Source organism: Aquarana catesbeiana, linkage group LG02 (assembly GCF_042186555.1).
Source record: "Aquarana catesbeiana isolate 2022-GZ linkage group LG02, ASM4218655v1, whole genome shotgun sequence".
Classification (NCBI taxonomy): Eukaryota; Metazoa; Chordata; class Amphibia; order Anura; family Ranidae; genus Aquarana; species Aquarana catesbeiana.
Genome location: NC_133325.1, coordinates 789,160,799 through 789,187,891, shown reverse-complemented (window position 1 = coordinate 789,187,891; position 27,093 = coordinate 789,160,799). Strand labels below are relative to the sequence as shown.

The 27,093-nt window shown below is 44.9% G+C and overlaps 1 protein-coding gene across 1 annotated transcript in view; it reads left to right on the top strand.

The window, feature by feature from the left end:
• Positions 1-22,907: 22,907 nt before the first annotated feature.
• Positions 22,908-27,093, top strand: part of LOC141129427 (extracellular calcium-sensing receptor-like) — a 144,565-nt gene continuing 140,379 nt past the window's right edge. The window contains 1 exon segment of the mRNA XM_073617459.1: positions 22,908-23,399. The gene's annotated coding sequence lies outside the window, so the exon portion shown is untranslated.

Below are 27,093 nucleotides of genomic sequence, written 5' to 3'. Positions count from 1 at the left end.
TTTTCTGGATGGGAAAGGAAGGTGAGGGTTTTGATCTCCCGGACACCTTTCCAGTGCCCCAGGAAAGAATTAAGATTCTAGGCATTGAATTTGGACCTGGTGATTATGGCCTCAAAAACTGGGAAGGCAGACTGGAAATTGCCAATACTAAGGTGGTCAGCTGGAAGAGATGGAAGTTATCTATGAGGGAAAGGGTTGATCTGATTAAGACTTACCTGATTCCGATCTTCTTGTATGTCAGCTTTGTCTGCATCTTGCCAGTGTCTCTCTATGCTAGGGTCAGTAGTGTGTTCTTCCAGATGTTGTGGGGGAACAGACTGAACCCCATCAAGAGGAATGTCACCTATCTATCCAGGAGGGAGGGTGGCTTAGGTATGGTCAACCCAGTTCTTTTCTTTTCACTGCTTTTTCTCAAGTTTAACATTGGTAATATGCTTGCAGTGGAACCTCCTGGATGGGTAGGCATCTTTAGATCTTGGTTTAGGCCTTTTCTGCGACTTTGGGAAGAGGGTGGCCAAGTGAAGAATCTCAGGGGTCATCGTGGTCAGCTACCAGCCTATGTCGCTCCGTGCCTGAAGTTACTACGGCAGTGGCGATTGTCGGCTGAAGATCTCAGATCGGTTCCGAGGAAAGTCCTTATGAGTCGAGTCTTGAGCGAAGTCTTTCATGACCCACTGGCCTTAAGGGATTGCCCAGGCCCAGTTTTGAGGGCAGGGTTAAGACTGATTAATTTGGACAGAGTACCTCCTAAATTTAGGGATCTGGCCTGGTTGTGCTTCCATGGGAGGCTCTATGTTAGGGGCAATTTGAAATTCCGCAGTGGGGTGGATCGTAGCTGTCCTCGGGAGGAGTGTGCAGGTGAGGAGGAGACTATGGACCATTTTCTGCTTTCATTGCCCCTTTAACATAGAAGTGTACAAACAGGTGGGGCGGGCCCTCGGTGTCCCTTTCCTCTCCAGGCTGGGTTATGCTGAATGGGTGTATGGAGCATTCAATACTGGTGGGCTTTTTTGTTTAGATACACTTTTTCTAGTTAGCCTAGTAGTCCGTTATTTCACTTGGAACGCACGGTGTCAGGTCTGCATTCGGCGTAAAATCCTTCCTGTTCAAGTGGTGGTGTATGACATTCTGCATGAGGTGGAGAAGATTCGGGTGCTCGAGAGAGACAAGCGGAGTCAGGGGGCTTGGTTGAAGGCGTGGAGGGGTTTCAAGCCTCCCTGACTGCCAGGAGTCTCTTTCCCGGGTGTGGCTGTCTGTCTCTTATCACCCTAGATTATTATTATTTGGATTTATTTTTTGATAAATGGCTGCGTACATAGGTGATGGGTTGTGCCTCTTAGGCCCTCTCTGCTGCTTTATGTAAATAATTTTGGTAGTGGATTATGTATATATTGTATATATTCTGAACATGGATGTGTATTCCTTGGATTTATGTTGAAGTTTTGTACTTTGGTTTTGTTTTTTACTTTTGTATAAAATTGGTTGCTTGATTCTTTTTAATAAAAGATCAATAGTGTCCCATCATTGGAGTCAATGGGAAAAATAGTGTCCCATCATTGGTGTCAGTGGAAGGAATAGTGCCCATCATTGGTGTCAGTGGGAGAAATAGTGTCCCATCATTGGAGTCAATGGGAAAAATAGTGTCCCATCATTGGTGTCAATGGAAGGAATAGTGCCCCACTGTTGGTATCAGTGGGAGGAACAGTGCCCTATCATTGGTATCAGTGGGAGGAATAGCGCCCCATCATTGGTATCAGTGGGAGGAATAGTGCCCCATCATTGGTGTCAGCGGGAGTAATAATGCCCCATCAATGGTGTCAGTGGACGAAAAGTGCCCCATCATTGGTGTCAGTGGATGAATAGTGCCCCATCATTGGTGTCAGTGGATGAATAGTGCCTCATCATTGGTGTCAGTGGAATAAATAGTGCCTCATCATTCGTGTCAGTGGGAGGAATGGTTCCCCGAGTGTAGGCCATTGGAGGAATATCCAACTGCGGCTATTGTATTCTGCCAGTCAGGCCAGATGGCTGTCAGAAAAACCGAACAGTTCCTGCATCTGATTGGATAAAGTCAAGTAAAGTGGCACATCCAACCAGCATGTTACAGTTTGCAGAATTTCTGCATCCCCAGTGACCCTCCAGTTGTGAGAAAAAAATTAGATGTAACAAAACTGGACCAATAAAAGTTTTAAAAAATAAATAATTCCTGGAGTTCAGCTTTAAATAAAGCCTTGTCCTAAAAACCTATTCATTCTATTTGTAACAAGTTAACAAGTATAATAATAACAAAAGTTATCAAATGTATATATAACAAATATAAAGTAACAAAACAAATACAGTATCTCACAGAAGTGAGTACACCCTTCACATTTTTGTAAATATTTTCTTCTCTCTTTTCATGTGACAACACTGAAGAAATGACACTTTGCTACAATGTAAAGTACTCACTTTTGTTGCCAGCGGTTTAGACATTAATGGCTGTGTGTTGAGTTATTTTGAGGGGACAGCAAATTTACACTGTTATACAAGCTGTACACTCACTACATTACATTGTAGCAAAGTGTCATTTCTTCAGAGCCGGTTCACACGGGGGCGACTTGTCAGGCGACCTAGCCGCCTGACAAGTCGCCTCCCGTTCTGTACAATGGAACCGTTCTAATCGGAGCGACGCAAGTCGCTCCGACTTAGAAGAAAGGTTTCTGTACTACTTTGGGGGCGACTTGCATAGACTTCTATACAGAAGTCGTCTTGCAAGTCGCCGCGGCAGTCGTGTGCAGGTCGCCTCGGTGAGGCGACCTGCAAGTCGTGCCGCTTCTAATGTGAACCGGCGCTCAGTGTTGTCACATGTTGTCACATGAAAAGAATAAAATATTTAGAAAAACGTGAAGGGTGTACTCACTTTTGTAAGATATTGTAATTTTGTTTTGTTTTAATGTATTTGTGATATTTTGTTTAAAAATAATTTACTTGTTACAAATATAATTTATTGATTTTGGAGGAAGTCTCTATTTACAAATTCCTTTGTGGCGGGAGACTGTTGGAACTCAATTGAAATTATAGATAGGGACCGGAACTGTTTCTGTATTGATAGCAGTATGCAGTGGCGCCCGTCCATTAAGGGCGAACGGGCGCCGCCCCCTCTATCAGGCCACCCCCCTATATGAGTAATGGATAGATTCATGGCCGCTGTGGCCACCCCCATTCAGGGGTCCAGCCCCTTTTCGGACGCTGGGTGTCTGAATTTTAGCGGTGGGGATGTTTTTTTTAAGTACCTGATTAGAGCCATAGGCTCTAATAGGCTTCAAAAAAGGTGGACTCAGAGCGCAGCGCATTGACTCAGAGCGCAGAGCAATGCGCTCTGAGCCCACCCAGGTGTGTTAGGAAAGCAAATGAATATTTGCTTTTCTAACACTGAACCGCCTCTCCGCCAATCTATTACCCATCACCTGATTGGCTGAAACCACAGGGGATCCTATTGGATACCTAGCAGAAGGGAAGAAGAGACGCATGGAGGACACAGAAGCAGTTGCCTGACCCATCCCACAGCTTGTCGCCGTCACTCACTGCCTGACCTGCCACCAAGATGGGGTAAGTGCCGGTCAGACAGCGAGCGGGCTGGCGGGCAGGGGAGGGGGGGGGGGCTGGGTGTCACAGTGAGGCTGCATTTGATGGGCACAGTGTCTGCATATGATGGGCACAGTGGCTGAATATGATGGGCACAGTGTCTGCATTTGATGGGCACAGTGGCTGCAAATGATGGGGCACAGTGGCTGCATATGATAGGCACAGTGGTTGCAAATGATGGGCACAGTGGCTGCATTTGATGGGCACAGTGGCTGCATTTGATGGGCACAGTGACTGCATTTGATGGGGCACAGTGGCTGCAAATGATGGGCACAGTGGCTGCATTTGATGGGCACAGTAGCTGCATTTGATGGGCACAGTGGCTGCATTTGATGGGCACAGTGGATGCATTTGATGGGTACAGTGGCTGCAAATGATGGGGCACAGTGGCTGCATATGATAGGCACAGTGGCTGCAAATGATGGGCACAGTGGCTGCATTTGATGGGCACAGTGACTGCATTTGATGGGGCACAGTGGCTGCAAATGATGGGCACAGTGGCTGCATTTGATGGGCACAGTAGCTGCATTTGATGGGCACAGTGGCTGCATTTGATGGGCACAGTGGAAGCATTTGATGGGTACAGTAGCTGCATTTGATGGGCACAGTGGATGCATTTGATGGGCACAGTGGCTGCATGTGATGGCACAGTTGCTGCAATTGATGGGCACAGTGATGGGTTTTTTTCAGTATTTTTCAGAATTTTTTAGTTTGTTTGCGCCCCCACAAAAATTTTGAGCACCAGCCGCCACTGGTCGTATATGTGTGATACACTATATTTTTACTTGCTATAACATTTAAAAAAAAAAAAAAAAGCATGGCTAATAATTATAGAGCTGATTGTTTATCTCTGCAACCTATAGGCAGAAGCCTACAGTGCCTAATGGTGAATGTGTGTGTATGGAGGGAGCGGTTGGCATCAGTAGCCCTTCTCTTCTCCATCGTTCTGGCCTCCTCTCCATTGTGAGTAATTTTCCAGTGACGGAGCCCCTGTGTCAGCACGCTGAGATGTCAGTTCCGCTCAGTCCACCCATAGGGGCCCGAGATTTGGGCAGATATCAGCATCCAGCTCATTCACATCTCACGGAGACCGAAAACTGAGATAAGGAAACAACAGGCAACAACACGAAAATACTCCAAGGTCATCACTTCTCTTCTGCGTATTGTAAACAGCGAGAGGCGGAATTCCCAGACTGAAGGAGAAGAAGTGCGCTCTGTGATCTGACCGACCTCCGTTATCAAACAGGGAGTTTTTAGCTTTTCTTTTTTTTTTTTTTTTAATCTATATTGGGAAATTGAAGGAGGAACCCTGTGATGCATTATGTGTATGAAAAAAAAAACACATAACTTCATTTTAGCCTTAATAAAAACCGACAAGCCTTTCTGTGAAAATAAAATGAGTCAACCCCATTCCTCCAAACACCATCTACACGAGGATTTGAATATTAGCTTCTGTGTGTGGCCACTTCTCCTCCTCAGCCTGTGAAATATGGAATGAGCTGAAGAGAAAAAAAATTGCTAAATGTATAATAATGTCAATTAATAGGATGTACTGTGGTGGGAAGAAGAGGAATAGGCGCCAGGGTTAGGACAAAGGGTGGGTGGGAGAGGGGTCCACACCACATGCACAGTCCAGATCATTGGTCAGCCACCAGCAGGCCCACAGCTTCATGTCTGCTCTGATAGCAACTACTGTCACATCACCCTCCAACATGCCCGCTCTTCACCCCTCAGCCTACAGCTCACTCAAAAAACACACCACGCATGCGCACATTTCTTCTAGCAGCTGCTATCCAAATGCTTGGCCACGTACAGTAAATACAGTTCTTCTGTGAAGCCCTCAGAGGTTTGTTAGGGAACCTTAGTGAACAAACAGCATCGTGAAGACCAAGGAACACACCAGACAGGTCAGGGATTAAGTTGTGGAGAAGTATAAAGCAGGGTTAGGTTATAAAAAATCTCCCAAGCTTTGGACGTCTCACGGATCTCTGTTTAATCCATCATCTGAAAATGGAAAGAGTATGGCACAACTACAGACTTACCAAGACATGGCCGTCCACCTAAACTGACCGGCCGGGCAAGGAGAGCATTCATCAGAGAAGAGCCAAGAGGTCCATGGTAACTCTGGAGGAGCTGCAGTATTGGTGTCACTTATGCCGCGTACACACGGTCGGACTTTCCGGCATACTTGGTCCGGCGGACCAGAGTGTGCCGGACAATCCGCCCGTGTGTGGGCGGTGGCGGACTTTTCCGGCGGACTTTTTCCCAAAAGCCCGCCGGACCAAGATTTGAAACATGTTTTAAATCTTTCCGTCGGACTCAGTTTTGGGCGGAAAGTCCGCTCGTGTGTGTGCTGGTCCGACGGAAAGCCCGCTCGTGTGTAGGCTGGTCCGACAGACCAAATACGACACGAGGGCATGGTATTGCATCTCGCGCTTGCTGCAATAGGAAAAACAAATCTTCCTATTGCGGCGAGCGCGGGGCATACCAGGCCCTTAGGTCTGGTATGGATTATAAAGGGGAACCCCGCTACGCCGAAAAAACGGCGTGGGGCCCCCCCTAAAATCCATACCAGACCCCGATCCGAGCACGCAGCCTGGCTGGTCAGGAAAGGGGGTGGGGACGAGCGAGCGCCCCCCCCCCTCCTGAACCGTACCAGGCCGCATGCCCTCAACATGGGGGGTGGGTGCTTTGGGGGAGGGGGGCGCCCTGCGCCCCCCCCCCAAAGCACCTTGTCCCCATGTTGATGAGGACAAGGGCCTCTTCCCGACAACCCTGGCCGTTGGTTGTCGGGGTCTGCGGGCGGGGGCTTATCGGAATCTGGGAGCCCCCTTTAATAAGGGGGCCCCCAGATCCCGGCCCCCCACCCTATGTAAATGAGTATGGGGTACATGGTACCCCTACCCATTTACCTAGGAAAAAAGTGTAAGTAATAAAACACACTACACAGGTTTTTAAAATATTTTATTTAACAGCTCCGGGGGGGGGATCTTCCTCCGGCTTCGGGGGTCTTCTTCCGGCTTCGGGGGTCCCTCCGCTTCATCTTCTCCCGGCGTCCGGTTGGTTCTTCTCCGCTCTCCGGCCTCTTCTCCCGGTGTCGCAGGTCTTCGGCCGGCCCCTCCGCTCTCTTCATGTAGCTCTATTGCGAGCGGAGGTCCGGACTTCTGGGCTTCTTGGCTTCTTGGCTTCTTGGCTTGGCTTGGCTTCTCTTCTCTTCCCCCAGATGTTGACACGACGCTCTCTCCGGCTGGACTGGTCTCTGAGGGCTGCGTTGTGACTTATATAGGCGGAGACCCCGCCCCCATATGACTGTGACGTTTTAGGGGGCGTGGTCGACCACGCCCCCTAAAACGTCACAGTCCCAGCATGCCCAAGGACTGTGACATCATATGGGGGCGGGGTCTCCGCCTATATAAGTCACAACGCAGCCCTCAGACACCAGTCCAGCCGGAGAGAGCGTCGTGTCAACATCTGGGGGAAGAGAAGAGAAGAGAAGCCAAGAAGCCAAGAAGCCCGGACCTCCGCTCGCAATAGAGCTACATGAAGATAGCGGAGGGGCCGGCCGAAGACCTGCGACACCGGGAGAAGAGGCCGGAGAGCGGAGAAGGACCAACCGGACGCCGGGAGAAGATGAAGTGGAGGGACCCCCGAAGCCGGAAGAAGACCCCCGAAGCCGGAGGAAGATCCCCCCCCCCGGAGCTGTTTAATAAAATATTTTAAAAACCTGTGTGGTGTGTTTTATTACTTACACTTTTTTCCTAGGTAAATGGGTAGGGGTACCATGTACCCCATACTCATTTACATAGGGTGGGGGGCCGGGATCTGGGGGCCCCCTTATTAAAGGGGGCTCCCAGATTCCGATAAGCCCCCGCCCGCAGACCCCGACAACCAATGGCCAGGGTTGTCGGGAAGAGGCCCTTGTCCTCATCAACATGGGGACAAGGTGCTTTGGGGGGGGCGCAGGGCGCCCCCCTCCCCCAAAGCACCCACCCCCCATGTTGAGGGCATGCGGCCTGGTACGGTTCAGGAGGGGGGGGCGCTCGCTCGTCCCCACCCCCTTTCCTGACCGGCCAGGCTGCGTGCTCGGATCGGGGTCTGGTATGGATTTTAGGGGGGACCCCACGCCGTTTTTTCGGCGTAGGGGTTCCCCTTTATAATCCATACCAGACCTAAGGGCCTGGTATGCCCCGCGACGGGGCTCGCAAGGTGTCAATCTAGCCGATAAAAGCGGCAAGATTGACATCCTTTTCTAGTCCCGTCGCACCTGAGTCACGTTCAAAATGAACGGACTTGTCCGTGTGTGGGCAAGTCCGTTCATTCTGAAAGTCCGCCGGAACTCCGGCGAAAGTCCGTCGGAAAGACGGGCGGACTTAGCCCGCCGGAAAATCCCGGCGTGTGTGGGCAAGTCCGTTCGTTTTAAAGTCCGGCGCACCTGGCGGACAAAGTCCGTCGGAAAGTGTGCCGGACCAAGTAGGATAGAAAGTCCGACCGTGTGTACGCGGCATTAGTGTCCAATTTGTCCGCCACAATGTGGCAGTCCCACTAAAAATCACTGATTGCTGCCATTACTAGTAAATATAAAAATAAAAATGCCATAAAAATATCCCATAAATTGTAGACATGATAACTTTTGTGCAAACCAATGAATATATGCTTATTGGGATTTTTTATACTGTAGCAGAATACACATTGGCCTAAATTGATGAAGAAATTAGATTTTTTTTTTTATTGGGAATGTTTTATAGCAGAAAGTAAAAAAATATTGTTTTTCATTCATAATTGTCGGTCGTTTTTTGTTTATAGCGCAAAAAAATAAAAAATAAAAACGTAGAGATGATCAAATACCACCAAAAGAAAGCTCTATTTGTGGGAAAAAAGGACATCAATTTTATTTGGGTACAGTGTTGCACGACCACGCAATTCTCAGTTAAATTAACGCAGTACCGTAACGCAAAAAATGGCCTGGTCAGGAAGGGGATAAAACCTTCCGGAGCTGAAGTGGTTAAACAAGACAAAAAGTGTAAGTCCACCCTAACACTAAAATCCCTGCATCTACACACATCCACGATCTAACGCTAACCTATCTAGCCCTGTAAAGAAGATATCAGTATAGATATCTTTTTAATCCGATTCTCCGGCGGCAGAAGCTCTACAGAGGACACAGCCGACAACGGCTGTGAAATGAATGGGGAGTGACGTCACCCATAGACTTACTATGAGGCTTTTCCAATGTAGGCTGTGTCCTCTGCACCCGCCTCCACAGAGAAGCCACGGCTGACAGCTTAGCGTGGGATTGGGTTGTATTGGCTTCAAAAAAGGTATTTATACTGATTTTATACTGATTTCTTCTTTACAGGGCTAGATAGGTTAGTGTTAGATCATGGATGTCTGTAGATGCAGGGATTTTAGTGTTAGGGTGGACTTCTACTTTGACCACTTAAGGACTGGAAGGATTTACCTTTACCTGCTTAATGACCAGGCCATTTTTTGCGATACGCCACTGCGTCGCTTTAACTGACAATTGCGCAGTCGTGCGACGATGTACCCAAACAAAATGTATGTCCTTTTTTTTCCCACAAATAGGGCTTTCGTTTGGTGGTATTTGATCACCTCTGTGGTTTTTATTTTATTTTTTTGCGCTATAAATAAAAAAAGAGCGACAATTTGGAAAAACAATATTTTTTACTTTTGCTATAATAAATATCTAAAAAAAAATTAAAAATTGTCTTCATCAGTTTAGGCCAATATGTATTATTGTAAAAATTTTTTGGTTAAAAAAAATCGCAATAAGCATAAATCGATTGATTTGCGCAAAAGTTATAGCGTCTACAAAATAGGGGATAGATTTATGGCATTTTTAATATAAACTTTTTTTTTTTCTAGTTATGGCGGTGATCAGCGATTTTTAGCGGGACTGCGACATTGCAGGGGACAGATCGGACACTTGACACTTTTTTGGGTCCATTGACATATATACAGCGATCAGAGCTAAAATCTGCCACTGATTACTGTATAAATGTCACTGGCAGGGAAGGGGTTAACACTAGGGGGCGATCAAGGGGTTAAGTGTTCCATAGGGTGATGTTTATAACTGTGGGGGGAGGGGAATGACAGGGAGTACAGCGAGATCGCTGTTCCTGATCAGTAGGAACAGCAGTTCTCTTTCTACTTCCCTGACAGTACAGGGATCTGTCTCTTTACATTGACATTGACATTTACATCTCCGAACCAGCTCTCTGAGGAGCGATCGCCGGTCACCGGTGGATATCGGCTCCGGCATTGCGCCCCCTAGAGCTCTTAAAGAGGCCAACATACACCTACGGCGATTCGCGCAGCCCTGCCAACCTGCCGCAGTATAATGACGGCGGCTTGGTCGACAAGCGGTTAAGGAATAAAATGTATTCTCTTTATTTATAGTACAATTACTATTTATAAAACTAACACTGGTCAAAATATATAAAAAAAAATGTTCATAGGTAACTTCAGTTTGTTCATTTAAGCTTTGACAATAAAACTATAGAAGCTGATTGGTTATTGTTCACAGCTGCAGCAGATTCTGCGTGCACCAGTTGTAGCAAATCTCCCCCAATATTCCCAGAGAAAGCCAAATTTTCCCCCAAAAATACAATGCATGCATAATAAATAATGACAAAGTTATAAGTGAATAAACAAGCCCATGGTAAAAATGAAAAAATAAATCCCTCTGGTCTATAGGGGGTGTACAGGTACAAGAGCTAAAGTGGTTAGAGAATGTTCATTTTGTACAGTTGCCAACCCAGCCAATATTTCTCCCCCAAACTTATCCAGGGGAAAGTTGATTGGCTGTAGTAGATCGTTCCAGCCAATCACTACTGTTTCCCCCCCAACTCATTCCCCCTCCCTCCTCCATAGGCACGAAACGTATATCCTTGCCTGATGTTCTTGCATGTTCGTAGAAAAAAATTCTACATTAGCCTGACATGTCTGTTTTAAACAGAAGAGGAATGTGGAAAAGAAGTGTAGAAAAAGTAGCAACAAGTAAACACATTGAGAAAACTTTGTTCACATTTATTAATAGGAACAAATGCAACAATTAGAATTTGTCTTTAAACAAAAAAAAAAAATAATAATAATAAAAATAATAATTATATATATATATATTGCTTCTAAGCTTCTAAATAAATATAACCCTCATGTAGGGCATTCTCTGTCTAGATATTTCTGCTCAGCACTCCTAAGTAGAAATGGGCGAGCGTCCTTACAGACAAATACGGCAGATTAGTTCTCACAGCGTTCGGGTTTCAGTCCCGCCTGTGACAGCTCGATGGAGAGACAGTTTCGCTCTTCTGCAGACTCAGCAGAGGCCTCATGTTACAATCGAGCACCAAATGCGGCAGTCACATCTAGTTCAAGATATCAGCATTACTCATCTGGCCCGGTTAAAACGTATATATATATATATAAATATATATCGCCTATCACCGGCCCTCCGACAGTCTGGAGGATTGCAGCAGCCAATTGGGTGATTGGGAGTGATCATAGCAGTGCAGAGTATTTCAGAAGAGGAGAGTTAGATAAGGGAAGGTGAAGAGTTCTCCAGCAGTACGGAGTATTTCAAGAGAGTTGTGTGACAGTAGAAAATTAATATCCAGTATTGTCTTCCTGATTCTCTTCCCGGCCAGTCAGGAAGTGGGTCCTGAGACCCGATTGGCCAGGGAGTGGCAGGCTTCCCGCCCGTCTTCTGCGGTGGGAGGGTAGGTCACCGCATTCCCATCCATCTCCCACTTTGCAATCTGATTGTACAATCTACTTTAGATCTACCATCCGCTATGTAGCTTAGCAGAAGGAAGAGAGTCCTCCAGCAGAGCACAGTATTTCAGGACAGGAGAGTTATAGAGGAAGGAGCAGATTCCTCCAGCAGCGCAGAGTATTTCAGGAGAGGAGAGTTAGATAGAGTAAGGAGCAACATTTTAGCTCCTCCTGTTCAGCCTTGATATATTCAGTGTGTCAGGGTCAGGGTCATATGGCCAAGGACTGCACCCAGATGATCAGGTGCAACCTGTGCCTGCACCTTGGCCACCCCTACAGCAGATGTCCTGAAGCCTGGCACAATATGGAGAAGGAGGTAATAGATGACTTGTTGAGGCAGGCCCCTGGTGTGCCATCCTCCTCTGCAGTGACCATCTCCCCTGGTCCTGTTCAGGATCCCTCCTCAATTCATGTGGCCACCCCTCCTTTGTCTGTAAGTATTCCTTCTGCGTCTGTATCTGTGTCCCCCCAGCCTACTGTACCCGCTCCTCTTGTGTCAGAACCTGTGCCCCCTGAGTCAGTTACCCCCCATGATTCTACCCCTCCTAAGTCTGACTTAAAGAAAGCCCCCCCACCACCAGGAGTGGTAGAGAGTATCAAAAAGGGTGCTGCTTCTTCCTCTGTAAAGAAGTCTTCTCTGAAGACTTCAAAGAAAAAAGCAAGAGATGACAGCATCTCTGAATCCGACCCGCAGTACCTGGAGGAGAGAAGGAAGGTTGGGAGGCAGAAGAGGCAGGTTAGAAATTTCCTACTCTGGGGCTTTGAGGTTAAGATTCAGAAATGGAGTTGGAGGAAGGCCTCAAGAAAGAGAGAAGCTTCTGGTGATGAGCAGCAGAGGGGAGCTAAGAAGCAATCCACCCAGTTACCCAAATGGCGGTTTCCCCTCCGTTAAAAGCGGTGACAATAAATGTCGCCAGCATTAAGTCAGTAAGTGCTCATTCTATGGCCTTCTTTTTGTTCAGCCAATTAGATACCAAAATTTTATTTTTGCAAGAGCCTAGGCTCACCTCCTTGGCAGATATTCATATGGCCGAGAGAGAGTGGAGGTATGGTCCATCTTACTAGTCTCTTGCAGCTGAGCCTTATGGCGGTGTGGCAGTGTTGTTTAAAACCGGCATGGTAACGGTTCCGCGGGTTGTTGAAGTGGAGATTGGGAGATGTATGGTCTTAGATGTCCTTGTGGGAGGGCAGGACCTGCGCCTAATTAATGTTTATGGGCTTCACACAAATTGGGACGGGAATCCTTTTTACAAGGATCAAGACATTTCTTTTTACATTCCGGAAAATGGTCTTTGGAGGTGACTTTAATACAGTAACTAGGCCCAAGGACAGGAAGGGCTTCAAGGACAAGCTGGGATATGATAGCTTTTTTTTTAATAGTACGGATAGAGATGCTGGTCTTGTGGATGTGCGCATTAAGCATTTCCAGATGACACCTGGTTCACCTTTCATTGAGGTAATCGTCAGAGTAGGATAGATAGTTTTTCTTGAAGGAGACCTCTGCTTTCTTTCCCCAAGTGGTGCAGGCAGTGGAGTTCTCTGATCACTGTATGCTATCTATGGTCTTGAATGCTTCAGATTCCCCTAAAAGGGGCAAGGGCATCTGAAGATTGAATTGGACTCTCCTCGAAGAAGAACATGTTAAACAATCCTTTGAGGAATTCTTTTAGGCACAGATGACCATCCTGGGCTTTTGTAGCAGCAAGGCTGAGTGGTGGGAGCTGACCAAAAAGAGGATCGCTGGATTCTTCAGGGGCCTAGCCAATAGAAAGCAGTTTGATAGATACACAACCTACCAACGTTTGTGGAGGAAGCTGGATATTCTTGTCTCAAGAAGAGGAGATCCTGGGGCAAACTCTGAAGTGAAACTCCTCCTCAGGAAGTGTCAATATGACCGGCATGCCTCTTTGGTTCTGAAGAGGGACTATGGGAAGTACCACTCACCTGACCCTTACCAGAACTGCGAACAAGGTGTAGCTGTTAAGATGGTTGTTGGCCTTATGGATAGAACTGGTTCCTTGACAAAGTCCAGGTCAGGGATCCTGGAGGTCGTGAGGTCCTTTTATGCTGATCTTCTTGGGAGACAAGAGCTTGACCACGACAAGATGGAAAGCTTTTTGGACTCTACTCCAGGTCTAAATGATGGAGATGTCCCATTGATGAATTTGACAGAGGAGATCACAGTTGAAGAGGTGATGAGGGCAACTGAACAGCTTGCCAAAAAAAAGTCACCTGGACCAGATGGCTTGACGGCTGAGATTTACAAAGACTTTAAGTCTATTTTGGCCCCACATTTGGTAGAGGTTTTTAACAGTTGCCATGCTGAGGGGGTGCTTACCCCTTCCATGAAGACCTCAGCTGTGATTCTTCTTTCAAAAGGTAAAGATCCTTCGATGATTGAGAATTGGCGCCCCATCAGCCTTCTCAATGTCGATAGAAAGGTACTGGCCAAGATACTTTTCTGGTGTCTATCGTGAGCAGCAGAGTCTTTGCTTTCTCGCCATCAGCACTGTTCAGTCCAGGGTAGGAGCAACTTCACAGCAGTTTTAGCTGTCCGGCAGGCCTTGGAGCAGTGCAGAGCTGCAGGCTTGGGAAAGTATTTGCTGGCGTTGCATCAGGCAAAGGCTTTTGATTGTGTTAACCATGAGTAGCTGTGGTTGCTCCTTAGTAAGTATGGTCTGCCGGGTGGTTTTGTTGATTGGTTGAAAGTCTTGTATAAGGGGTCAGAAAGCTTCCCTCTTGTTAATGGTTGGGTTGGGCATTCCTTTGAGGTTGGCTCCGGGGTGCACCAGGGTTGTCCCCTGAGTCCCCTGCTCTATGTGTTTGCAATCGACCCCTTCATCAGGAGACTAGAGAACAGCATGTTTTGTGGGATACCAGTGGGGCTCCCGGGTGAGCCACCTTTGAGGGTTGTTGCCTATGCGGACGATGTGTCGGTGATCGTCACTGGGACGGATGAAGCGGAGGAGGTTGTCTCTCAGACATCACGGTACTCTGAAGCATCAGGCTCCAAGATCAATCAGGAAAAGAGTGAAGTTTTCTGGATGGGAAAGGAAGGTGAGGGGTTTGATCTCCCTGACACCTTTCCAGTGCCCCAGGAAAAAAATAAAGATACTAGGCATTGAATTTGGACCCGTCGTCTATGGACTCAAAAACTGGGAAGGCAGACTGGAAATTGCCAATACTAAGGTGGTTAGCTGGAAGAGATGGAAGTTATCTCTAAGGGAAAGGGTTTTAACTGATTAAGACTTACCTGATTCCGATTCCTGATTTCTTGTATGTCAGCTTTGTCTGCATCTTGCCAGTGTCTCTCTATGCTAGGGTCAGTAGTGTGTTCTTCCGGATGTTGTGGGGGAACAGACTGAACCTCATCAAGGAATGTCACCTACCTATCCAGAAGGGAGGGTGGCTTAGGTATGGTCAACCCAGTTCTTTTCTTTCACTGCTATTTCTCAAGTTTAATATTGGTAATATGCTTGCAGTGGAACCTCCTGGATGGGCAGGCATGTTTAGATCTTGGTTTAGACCGTTTCTACGACTTTGGGAAGAAGGTGGCCAAGTGAAGAATCTCAGGGGTCATCATGGTCAGCTTTCAGCCTATGTCGCTCCGTGCCTGAAGTTACTGCAGCAGTGGCGATTGTCGGCTGAAGATCTTAGATCAGTCCTGAGGAAAGTCCTTATGAGCTGAGTCTTGGGTGAAGTCTTTCATGACCCACTGGCCTTAAGGGATTGCCCAGGCCCGATTTTGAGGGCAGGGTTAAGACTGATTAATTTGGAAAGAGTCCCCCTTAACTTTAGGGATCTGGCCTGGTTCTGCTTCCACGGGAGGCTCTATGTTCGGGGCAATTTGAAATACCGCAGTGGGATGGATTGTCTTTGTCCTCGGAAGGAGTGTGCAGATGAGGAGGAGACTATGGACCATTTTCTGCTTCATTGCCCTTTTAACATGGAGATGTACAAACAGGTGGGATGGGCCCTTGGTGTTCCTTTCCTCTCCAGACTGGGTTATGCTGAGTGGGTGTAGGGAGCATTTAATACTGGTGGGGGTTTTTTTGTTTGGATTCACTTTTTTTAGTTAGTCTAGTAGTCCGTTATTTCACCTGGAACGCACGATGTCAGGTCACCACAAAAATCCTTCCTGTTGAGGTGGTGGTGTGTAACATTTTGCATGAGGTTGGGAAGATTTGGGTGCTTGAGAGAGACAAGCGGCATCAGGGGGCTTGGTTAAAGGCATGGAAGCGTTTCAAGCCTCCTTGACTGACAGGAGTCTCTTTCCTGGGTGTGACTGTCTGTCCCTTATCACCCTAGATTTTTTCTTTATGACGAATTTTTGATAAATGGCTGTGTACATAGGTGACAATCCAATCATGTGTGGGTTTCACTGGACCTTCAGCGGACTTTTCCAGTCGCAAATCTGACGGACTTTAGATTTGGAACATGCTTCAAATCTTTACGCAGTAACTCCGCCGGACCCAGAAATCCGCTCGTCTGTATGCTAGTCCAACGGACAAAAACCGATGCTAGGGCAGCTATTGGCTACTGGCTATCAACTTCCTTATTTTAGTCCGGTGTACGTCATCACGTACGAATCCGTCGGTCTTTGGTGTGATCGTGTGTAGGCAAGTCCGTTCATGAAAAAGTCCGTCAAAAGTCCGTCGAAAGTCCGCTGGAAAGTCTGTCGGACCAGTCGAAAAGTCCGACTGTGTGTACGTGGCATTAGGCCCTCTCTGCTGCTTTATGTAAATAGTTTTCTAAAAAATGTTGGTAGTGGACTATGTATATATTGTATATATTCTGAACATGGATGTGTATTCCTTTGATTTCAGTTGAAGTATTGTACTATGGTTTTGTTTTTTACTTTTGTATAAAATTTGTTGCTTGATTCTTTTCAATAAAAGATCAGCAGACTCCTCCAGCAGTGCAGAGTATTTTAAGAGAGAAGATTTAGGGGAAGGAGCAGAGTCCTCCAGCAGTGCAGTGTATTTCAGGAGAGGAAAGTTAAAGAGGAAGGAGCAGAGTCCTCCAGCAACCGCAGGCAATTTGGGCAACTGTCATCTCACAGTGTAAGGGTACATTTTGGCAATTGCCTATTTTGCCAAGACAGAAGACTTGTCCAGGCTGCAGTGATATGTGATATCTGTATTTCGGCTGATGTTATTTTTAGCCCAGGACAGCCAACCTCAGTGCCACCTGCATCCTGTGAGATTGGAAGGATATCTGGCATCAACAGGACAACTTCATGTGTTTATTTCCTGAGTCGCCTACGCAGCACGAAGACACATCACATCGGAGTTTGCTCGGTCTGTACAATATTTACTCCTTACCTACAGGACCAGGGCAGCGTAGAGTTTAAAAAGCGGCATCAGCAATTATGTGTATATATATATATATATATATATATATATATATATATATATATATATATATATATATATATAAATATGAGATCCCTCCTTCTCTTACCTACCAACAATTATTGGGTACTAACAACAGCGTGAGCATTCACTGAGTGATAAAAAGACAAATAATCTGCATATGTTAAGAATACAAATGTCAGCTCTTTGTCTCATACCACCTGATGGATACATTTAGTATTATCAGTGAGTGTGGGTACTAGGGATGAGCCAAACTACCCCCTGTTCGGTTCACACCAGAACATGCGAACAGGAAAAAAGTTTGTTCGAACACGCGAACACCGTTAAAGTCTATGGGACATGGGAATATGAATAATCAAAAGTGCTAATTTTAAAGGCTTATATGCAAGTTATTGTCATAAAAAGTGTTTGGGGACCTGGGTCCTGCCCCAGGGGACATGGATCAATGCAAAAAAAAGTTTTAAAAACTGACTTTTTTCAGGAACAGTGATTTTAATAATGCTTAAAGTCAAACAATAAAAGTGTAATATCCCTTTAAATTTCGTACCTGGGGGTGTCTATAGTATGCCTGTAAAGGGGCGCATGTTTCCCGTGTTTAGAACAGTCTGACAGCAAAATGACATTTCAAAGAAAAAAAGTCATTTAAAACTACTCGCGGCTATTGCATTGCCGGTCCGACAATATACATAAAAGTTCATTGATAAAAACGGCATGGGAATGCCCCACAGGGGAACCCCGAACCAAATTTTTTTTTTAAAATGACGTGGGGGTCCCCCTAAATTTTAAGGGGAACCCCGGCTGAAATAAAAAAAAAAAAACGGCGCGGGCCCCCCCCAAAAATCCATACCAGACCCTTATCTGAGCACGCAACCTGGCAGGCCGCAGGAAAAGAGGGGGGACGAGAGAGCACCCCCCCTCCTGAACCGTACCAGGCCACATGCCCTCAAGATTGGGAGGGTGCTTTGGGGTAGCCCCCCAAAACACCTTGTCCCCATGTTGATGAGGACAAGGGCCTCATCCCCACAACCCTGGCCGGTGGTTGTGGGGGTCTGTGGGCGGGGGGCTTATCGGAATCTGGAAGCCCCCTTTAACAAGGGGACCCCAGATCCGGGCCCCCCCTGTGTGAAATGGTAAGGGGGTCCTACCATTTCACTAAAAAACTGTCAAAAATGTTAAAAATGACAAGAGACAGTTTTTGACAATTCCTTTATTTAAATGCTTCTTCTTTCTTCTTTCTTCTATTTCTTCTGGATGAGAACACCGGAGGAAGAACCAGAAGAGCCTGAAGAAGAAGAAGAAGATGAAGGAAGATAGAAGAAAGAAGAAGCATTTAAATAAAGATATTGTCAAAAACTGTCTCTTGTCATTTTTAACATTTTTGACAGTTTTTTAGTGAAATGGTAGGGATACTTTTGTACCCCCTTACCATTTCACACAGGGGGGGGGCGGGATCTGGGGGTCCCCTTGTTAAAGGGGGCTTCCAGATTCCGATAAGCCCCCCGCCCGCAGGCCCCCACAACCCCCGGCCAGGGTTGTGGGGATGAGGCCCTTGTCCTTATCAACATGGGGACAAGGTGTTTTGGGGGGCTACCCCAAAGCACCCTCCCAATGTTGAGGGCATGTGGTCTGGTACGGTTCAGGAGGGGGGGCCGCTCTCTCGTTCCCCCCTCTTTTCCTGCGGCCTGCCAGGTTGCGTGCTCGGATAAGGGTCTGGTATGGATTTTTGGGGGGACCCTACCCTGTTTTTATTTTAATTTTGGCGCGGGGTTCCCCTTAAAATCCATACCAGACCTGAAGGGCCTGGTATGGAATTTAGGGGGACCCCCACGTCATTTTTTTTTTTTAATTTGGTTCGGGGTTCCCCTGTGGGGAATTCCCATGCCGTTTTTATCAATGAACTTCTATGTGTATTGTCGGACCGGCAATGCAATAGCCGCGAGTAGTTTTAAATGACTTTTTTTCCTTTGAAATGTCATTTTGCTGTCAGACTGTTCTAAACACGGTAAACATTTTACAGGCATACTATAGACACCCCCCCAGCTACGAAATTTAAAGGGATATTACACTTTTATTGTTTGACTTTAAGCATTATTAAAATCACTGCTCCTGAAAAAACGGCTGTTTGTAAAACTTTTTTTTGCATTGATCCATGTCCCCTGGGGCAGGACCCAGGTCCCCAAACACTTTTTATGACAATAACTTGCATATAAGCCTTTAAAATTAGCACTTTTATTTTCTCCCATGGACTTTTAAAGGGTGTTCCTCGACATTCGAATTTGCCGCGAACACCCCAAATTGTTTGCTGTTCGGCGAACTTGCGAACAGCCGATGTTCAAGTCGAACATGAGTTCGACTCGAACTCGAAGCTCATCCCTAGTGGGTACCTAAACCAGGTTCTGTGTACAGAGGAGGAACTGGGCCCAGGGGCGGACTGACCATTGAGCCACTCGGGCATTGCCCGAGGGCCCTGGGCCACTAGGGGGCCCCATCAGGGTTGCCAGCCTCAGTAAAACCAAGGACAGTATGTATAAATCTTTTTTTACATCTGTCTGTGTATACTGTGTGTACATGTATGTGTATACTGTGTGATTGTATACTGTGTGTGTGTATACTGTGTGGCCCCATAATCTCTGATTGCCTGGGGGCCCCATAATCTCCTATTGTCCGGGGCCCCATGAGTTATCAGTCCGCCCCTGACTGGGCCCCTACAGAACAAGCATGGCTTCAAACCTATGCATTGCAATAATGCACATTTTATTGCATGTGATCATAATGCATGAATGTATACTCACGAGGCCACTTTATTAGGTACTGTGTAAAGTGATAAGAATAGCGCTAATCCACACACAAAAAAACTTTGCAATCTAAAATAGTGAAAACTACAAATTATAACATGTGTATGTATGTGTTTAAACCAATTATGCAACATTTACATGTGTACATATATAGGCGTTAAACCAATTCAATGTGCAATATCTATAAAGTGCTAGTGCATAATACAAACGATATGCAACATACTATAAAGTTGCTGAGACAAGGTGCTGAAAAAAAACAAAAAATGTAATGATGAATATCAATATTGAAAAAATAAACAAAAATTACAAAGTATGCCAAATAAGTGAACAGACTCTCCTTATGTGATTATCACAAAAAACACAAAAAGCAAACTTCACCAATATGTGATTCATAAAGGGACATTGGAACTGATAATTAGGGCACTGATTATCGGTGCAGTCCCACTAGTGCTGCCAATCAGTATTTATCAGTGCCACCTGTCAGTGCCCATCAGTGCTGCCAATCAGTGCCCATCAGTGCCACCTCATCAGTGTCACCTATCAGTGCTGCCTATCAGTGCTCATCAATGTAGCCTATCAATACAGCCTCATCTGTGCCTCCTCCTCAGTGCCCACCAGTGCCACCAATCAGTGCCCATCAGTGCTACCTATCAGTGCTGCCTCATCAGTGGCAATCAGTAAATCCCATCAGTGCCCATCAGTGCAGCCTCATCAGCACACATCAATGCAGCCTCATCAGTACTCACCAATGCAGCCTCATCAGCGCACATCAGTGAAAGAGAAAAATTACCTGTTCGCAAACTTTTATAACAAACTATGAAAACGTTTTTTTTTTTTTTTTAATTTTCGGTCTTTATTTAGCAAAAAATAAAAAACCCAGTGATGATTAAATACCACCAAAAGAAAGCTCTGTTTGTGTAAAAAAAAATGGTAAAAATGTTATATGGTACAGTGTTGCATGATCGCTCAATTGTCATTCAAAGTGTGACAGCGCTGACAGCTGAAAATTGGCCTGGGCAGTAAGGGGGTAAAAGTGCCCAGTAGGCAAGTGGTCAAAGAGGTAGAAGGTAAATCTGAGGTGTGGAAGTGGATAGACGGTAAGTTTGCAGTGTAGAAGGGGAAGAAGGTAAATTGGAGGTGTGGAAGTGGATAGAAAGTAAGTTGGAGGTATGGAAGGGGTAGAAGGTGAATTGGAAGTATGGAAGGGGTAGAAGGTAAATTGGAGGTATGGAAGGGGTAGAGGGTAAATTGGAGGTATGGAAGGGGTAGAAGGTAAATTGAGGTATGGAAGGGGTAGAAGGTGAATTGGAGGTATGGAAGGTGTAGAAGGTAAATTGGAGGTATGGAAGGAGTAGACGGTGAATTGGAGGTGTGGAAGGGGTAGAAGGTAAATTGGAGGTGTGGAAGGGGTAGAAGGTAAATTGGAGGTGTGGAAGGGGTAGAAGGTGAATTGGAGGTATAGAAGTAGTAGAAGGTGAATTGGAGGTATGGAAGGGGTAGAAGGTAAATTAAGGTATGGAAGGGGTAGAAGGTAAATTGGAAGTTTGGAAGGGATAGGTGAATTGGAGCTATGGAAGGGGTAGAAGGTGAATTGAAGGTGTGAAAGGGGTAGAAGATGAATTGGAGGTGTGGAAGGGGTAGAAGGTCAATTGAAGGCGTGAAAGGGGTAGAAGGTAAATTGGAGGTATGGAAGTGGTAGAAGGTGAATTGGAGGTATGAAAGTGGTAGAAGGTGAATTGGAGGTATGGAAGGGGTAAAAGGTAAATTGGAGGTATGGAAGGGGTAGAAGATGAATGGGAGGTGTAGAACGGGTAGAAGGTAAATGGAGGTATGGAAGGGGTAAAAGGTCAATTGAAGGCGTGAAAAGGGTAGAAGGTAAATTGGAGGTATGGAAGTGGTAGAAGGTGAATTGGAGGTATGGAGGTGGTAGAAGATGAATTGGAGGTAAGGAAGGGGTAAAAGGTAAACTGGAGGTATGGAAGGGGTAGAAGATGAATGGGAGGTGTGGAAGAGGTAGAAGGTAAATGGAGGTTTGGAAGGCGTAGAAGGTCAATTGAAGGCGTGAAAGGGGTAGAAGGTAAATTGGAGGTATGGAAGGGGTAGAAGGTGAATTGGAGGTGTGGAAGGGGTAGAAGGTAAATTGGAGGTATGGAAGGGGTAGAAGGTAAATTGGAGGTATGGAAGGGGTGGAAGGTGAATTGGAGGTGTGGAAGGGTTAGAAGGTAAATTTGGGATATGGAAGGGGTGGAAGGTGAATTGGAGGTGTGGAAGGGGTAGAAGGTAAATAGAGGTATGGAAGGGGTAGAAGGTGAATTGAAGACGTGAAAGGGGTAGAAGGTAAATTGGTGGTATGGAAGGGGTAAAAGGTGAATTGGAGGTGTGAAAGTGGTAGAAGGTAAATTGGAGGTGTGGAAATGGTAGAAGGTAAATGGAGGTATGGAAGGGGTAGAAGGTAAATTGGAGGTATGGAAGGGGTAGAAGGTGAATTGGAGGTATGGAAGGGGTAGAAGGTGAATTGGAGGTATGGAAGGGGTAGAAGGTGAATTGGAGGTCTGGAAGGGGTAAAAGGTGAATTGGAGGTGTGGAAGGGGTAGAAGGTGTAGCAAAGAGGGTAAAATGACCATTCATTCTTTTAACTTTCTGTTTTCTCTACCTGCTGTTTAAGTTATTAAAGTATATTAACACTTCTAAGGTCCTCCTCCTCCTCCTGCCAGCTGCCTACACACCTCCCCCTTCAGCTCCCAGCACTTGAAACATGTGAGCCTGAAAATACAGTGCAATTCAATAAAGCTCTAGAACTTATAAATCTGATTTTTGTTTTTTTGTTTTGGGGGGGGTTGTAAATGTCACTGCAAAATTATAAATAAACATACATAGTTGGTATTTAACAAATCTTTTAGCAATCCCTCAGAATAAGATTGGTAGAGCGGGTGCAATTTTTGCGCAATTTTTATTTACATGAGGCCTAGCGAGGCCTGGGCACAGTGACCAAGTCTGCGGAGACTCCTCTCTACATGTGTGTGTAGGGGGAGTCTATCTCTATAGGGACGTATCTCCATACTGGCCTTCTCCTCCTACTCTGTGGACAATCCAAGAACGCCACCTTGTTCAGGTCTCCAATTTAAACAAAAATAATAACTTTAATAAGTCTTCAATCTTCAATATTAGAAGTGCATTTGATGCTTGCTCAGCTGCGGTAAAGAAATCCACAGGGATATTAATGTGTAGATTAATGCACAGAGGACTCTCAGCTCAGGCAATAACCCTCCATAGATTTTCAGATCCATATTTATTTAGGGACTTCTAAGCGCCTTTGTTGACTTGCAGCCCATTGACTTTTGTGATGGGGATATTCAGCTATGCATTGGAATACAGAGAGCTGCTTGCTCTGTAGAGGGGGCTGAGCAGAGCTTAAAGTAGATGAAGTGGCTTCAGGCTGCATTGTGCTGCTGGAGAGTGATCTCAGCTGTGCAGGGTGAAGGCAGGGACCCCTCTGTATTAGAGCTCAGCAGTGCAGGCTGTAGGGGGGACACTACAGAGTACTAGAGTATGTTCTGCATAGATGGGGGGAGATCAGGACTGCTATCATGATTTGCTGGTCCCTCTCTAGAGATTTCAAGGCATAGAGATATGTTCTGCATGATCCAGCTCTAGTAATGGCCAGTAGGTCACTTGCTAGGTCTCTGTAGTGTAGGGACATTGTCTTTGCTGCTGTGGACAGAGGGAAGGGGTTCTGGGGGACCTGACAGAGATCCAAGAACTGAGGACCCCCTAACTATTTACTGGAGCCAACCCCAGCCCAAACTTCTCCATCCAGGTAAGTCCTACATTTTTATCTTACTCCTATCACTGTCTTGTACATCTGCAAGGGACTCTTGTATATAGAAACTGTGCAAAACCTAATAGAGCATGCTGAGAGTTGTAGTTCTCCCACCAAACATATAAGATTGTATGATATATGGGTACTCTATGGTGTGTTTTTGTCTCTTTTTTGCCTTAAAGCGCACAATGAAAGAAACAGTCACGTCTAATTAGTAAATTACTCCCATTAAAGAAGAATTGGTTTAACTAACTGTGTTCTTTTTTGTGTTGAGCGCACAAAACAGGAAACAGTTGCGTCTAATTAGAAAATATCCCCCATTAAAAAATAATTAATTTAACTAGCTGTGATGAGGACCTTTTTTTTAATACAATCTTTATGATAAAGACAATTTTTTTAATACAATCTTTATAATGATGACCTTTTTTTTTTTTTTAATACAATCCTTATTAAGAACACTTTTTTTTTATACAGTCTTTATGATGAAGATTTTTCAATGTCTCTTTACTTTTTCTGTTATATATTTAAATTGTTTCTTTACTTACTGTACATTACTACTGTTCTCGGGTTCTTTTATAGTTTATTGATAATTACCATTTTAAATGTATGCCAACTCAGACTGGGTCTCAATAAAATAAGTGCAATCTCCAATTGGTATATTGTAAAATATTTATAAAAAAAAAATACTAAAGAAAATGCCAATGGAGATTCATTTTATTTATTTATTGAATTTATTAAAAACTGGATAGAAGGTAAGTTGGCAGTGTTGAAGGGGTAGAAGGTAAACTGGAGGTGTGGAAGGAGTAGAAGGTGAATTGGAGGCATGGAAAGGGTAGAAGGTAAATTGGAGGTGTGGAAGTGGCTAGAAGGTAAGTTGGCAGTGTTGAAGGGGTGGAATATGAATTGGAGGTATGGAATAGGTAGAAGGTAAATTGGAGGTGTAGACATGGCTAGAAGGTAAGTTGGCAGTGTTGAAGGGATGGAATGTGAATTGGAGGTATGGAAAGGGTAGAAGGTAAATTGGAGGTGTAGAAATGGCTAGAAGGTAAGTTGGCAGTGCTGAAGGGGTAGAAGGTGAATTGGAGGTATGGAAAGGGTAGAAGGTAAATTGGAGGTGTGGAAGTGGCTAGAAGGTAAGTTGGCAATGTTGAAGGGGTGGAATATGAATTGGAGGTATGGAATAGGTAGAAGGTAAATTGGAGGTGTAGACATGGCTAGAAGGTAAGTTGGCAGTGCTGAAGGGGTAGAAGGTGAATTGGAGGTATGGAAAGAGTAGAAGGTAAATTGGAGGTGTAGAAATGGCTAGAAGGTAAGTTGGCAGTGCTGAAGGGGTAGAAGGTGAATTGGAGGTATGGAAAGGGTAGAAGGTAAATTGGTGGTGTGGAAGTGGCTAGACGGTAAGTTGGCAGTGTTGAAGGAGTGGAATGTGAATTTGAGGTATGGAAAGGGTAGAAGGTAAATTGGTGGTGTGGAAGTGGCTAGACGGTAAGTTGGCAGTGTTGAAGGAGTGGAATGTGAATTTGAGGTATGGAAAGGGTAGAAGGTAAATTGGAGGTGTAGAAACGGTTAGAAGGTAAGTTGGCAGTGTTGAAGGGGTATTTGGTGAATTGGAGGTATGGAAAGGGTAGAAGGTAAATTGGAGGTGTGGAAGTGGCTAGAAGGTAAGTTGGCAGTGTTGAAGGGGTATTTGGTGAATTGGAGGTATGGAAAGGGTAGAAGGTAAATTGGAGGTGTAGAAATGGTTAGAAGGTAAGTTGGCAGTGTTGAAGGGGTAGAAGGGGAATTGGAGGTGTGGAAGTGGATAGAAGGTAAGTTGGCTATGTTGAAGGGGTGAAATGTAAATTGGAGGTGTGAAAGGAGTAGAAGGTAAATTGGAGGAGTGGAAGTGCTTCTTTATTTTTTATATTATATATTTAAATAGTTTCTTTATTTACTGTAGATTACTTCTGTTCCTCAGTTCCTTTATAGTTTATTGAGAATTACCATTTTAAATATGTGCCAACTCAGACTGGATCTCAATAAAATCAGTGCAATCTCCAATTGGTATATTGTAAAATATTCATTAAAAAAATACTAAAGAAACTGCAAATGAAGATTTGTTTTATTTATTTATAGAATGTATTATCCAGTCTGAGTCTTCATATATTTTAGACAGACAATCAACAAACTAACTGCATAATAATAATGATAATAATAATAATAATAATAATAATAATAATAATAATAATAGTTAATCTGTAGTAAATAAGCAAAAATCACACATTGTAATTGTGGGGGTACCCTAGTCCAGAGCAGGTTACTTAATCAGAATAACTTTCTTTGATACAATCTACCTCATTTATATTGATCAGTATTGGAATGAATATTGAACTGATCTGGTTTCATCTCTACCTAACCATTGTAGTAGAGTGCTTCATTGATTGGCTCTGTTGTTTGTTAAAGCTTGCCATTTTTGACCATTAAGTTATAGTAACATTTGTATCAGTATCTTTGTAAGTTTGTAACAATTTTCAATACAGAGATGACCTGGCTGGTATAGGACACAGCTACAGCCATCTCTTAAATCTTAAATTGTATTAAACCCGAGATCAAAAAAAGTCCTTAGATGTGGTGGCTCCATTTATTTCCCCTTTTCAGGCTTTTTTCCTCAAAGGAGAAAAGGAACTAAACACAGGAAGTCCATCCAGTGTGGGGCATGTAGAGCAAATAAATACCCATTGATCCTGCAAGAAATCCTATCAGCTGACATCTTCTTTTGTTACACTGTTATCAGTTATATTTTTCCCAGCTATCTCTAAGGACTACAAAACATCTCCTCTATGTAATGAAGAATGGGAGAGGGTGGTGTTTTGAACTAGCAAAATAACTAACTGTGACCCCATAAATCTTAAATCCTATCTAAACCCAAGAACAAAAACTCACACATTTCAGATTCCCAGTCCTTAGATGTTGTGGCTTCATTCATTTTCTTTTTTTTTTTTTTGAGCTTTTCTCTCTTTATTGTCACCTGGTGATCCTGCCAGTAACACATTTCCTGTTCTAGGGTGAGAACGCTCACTCAACGTATTGTTTCCACATAGGATCAGTGCTTTCACCCTAGGACAGGACTACAAAACAACTTCCCCTCTCCCCTTCTTCATAACATAGGAAGGTGTTTTGCAGTCCTATCCTAGGGATATCCTAGAATCCAGTGTAGATGCAATGAGGGAGAAATTTACTAAAACTGGAGAGTGCAAAAGTTGGCGCAGCTCTGCATAGAAACCAATCAGCTTCCAGGTTTTACTGTCAAAGGTTAATTGAACAAGCTGAAGTTAGAAGCTGATTGGCTGCCATGCACAGATGCACCAGATTCTGAGGGCTCCAGTGTTAGTAAATCTCCCCCAATATGTTGAATGAGCATCACCAGGTGACAATAAAGGGAAACATAAACAGAAAAGAAGAAAATGAATGGAGCCACCACATCTAAGGGCTATATGACTTTTTGATATTGGGTTGAGATGTCATTTAAGAATTTAAAGTGGTTGTAAAGGCACAAGGTTTTTTACCTTCATACATTCTATGCATGAAGGTAAAAAAAACCTTCTATGTGCGGAAGCCCCCCTAATACTTACCCGAGCCCCATCTCGATCCAGTGATGTCCCCAGATCTCTTCCTCCTCATTGGCTGAGACAGCAGCAGGAGCCATTGGCTC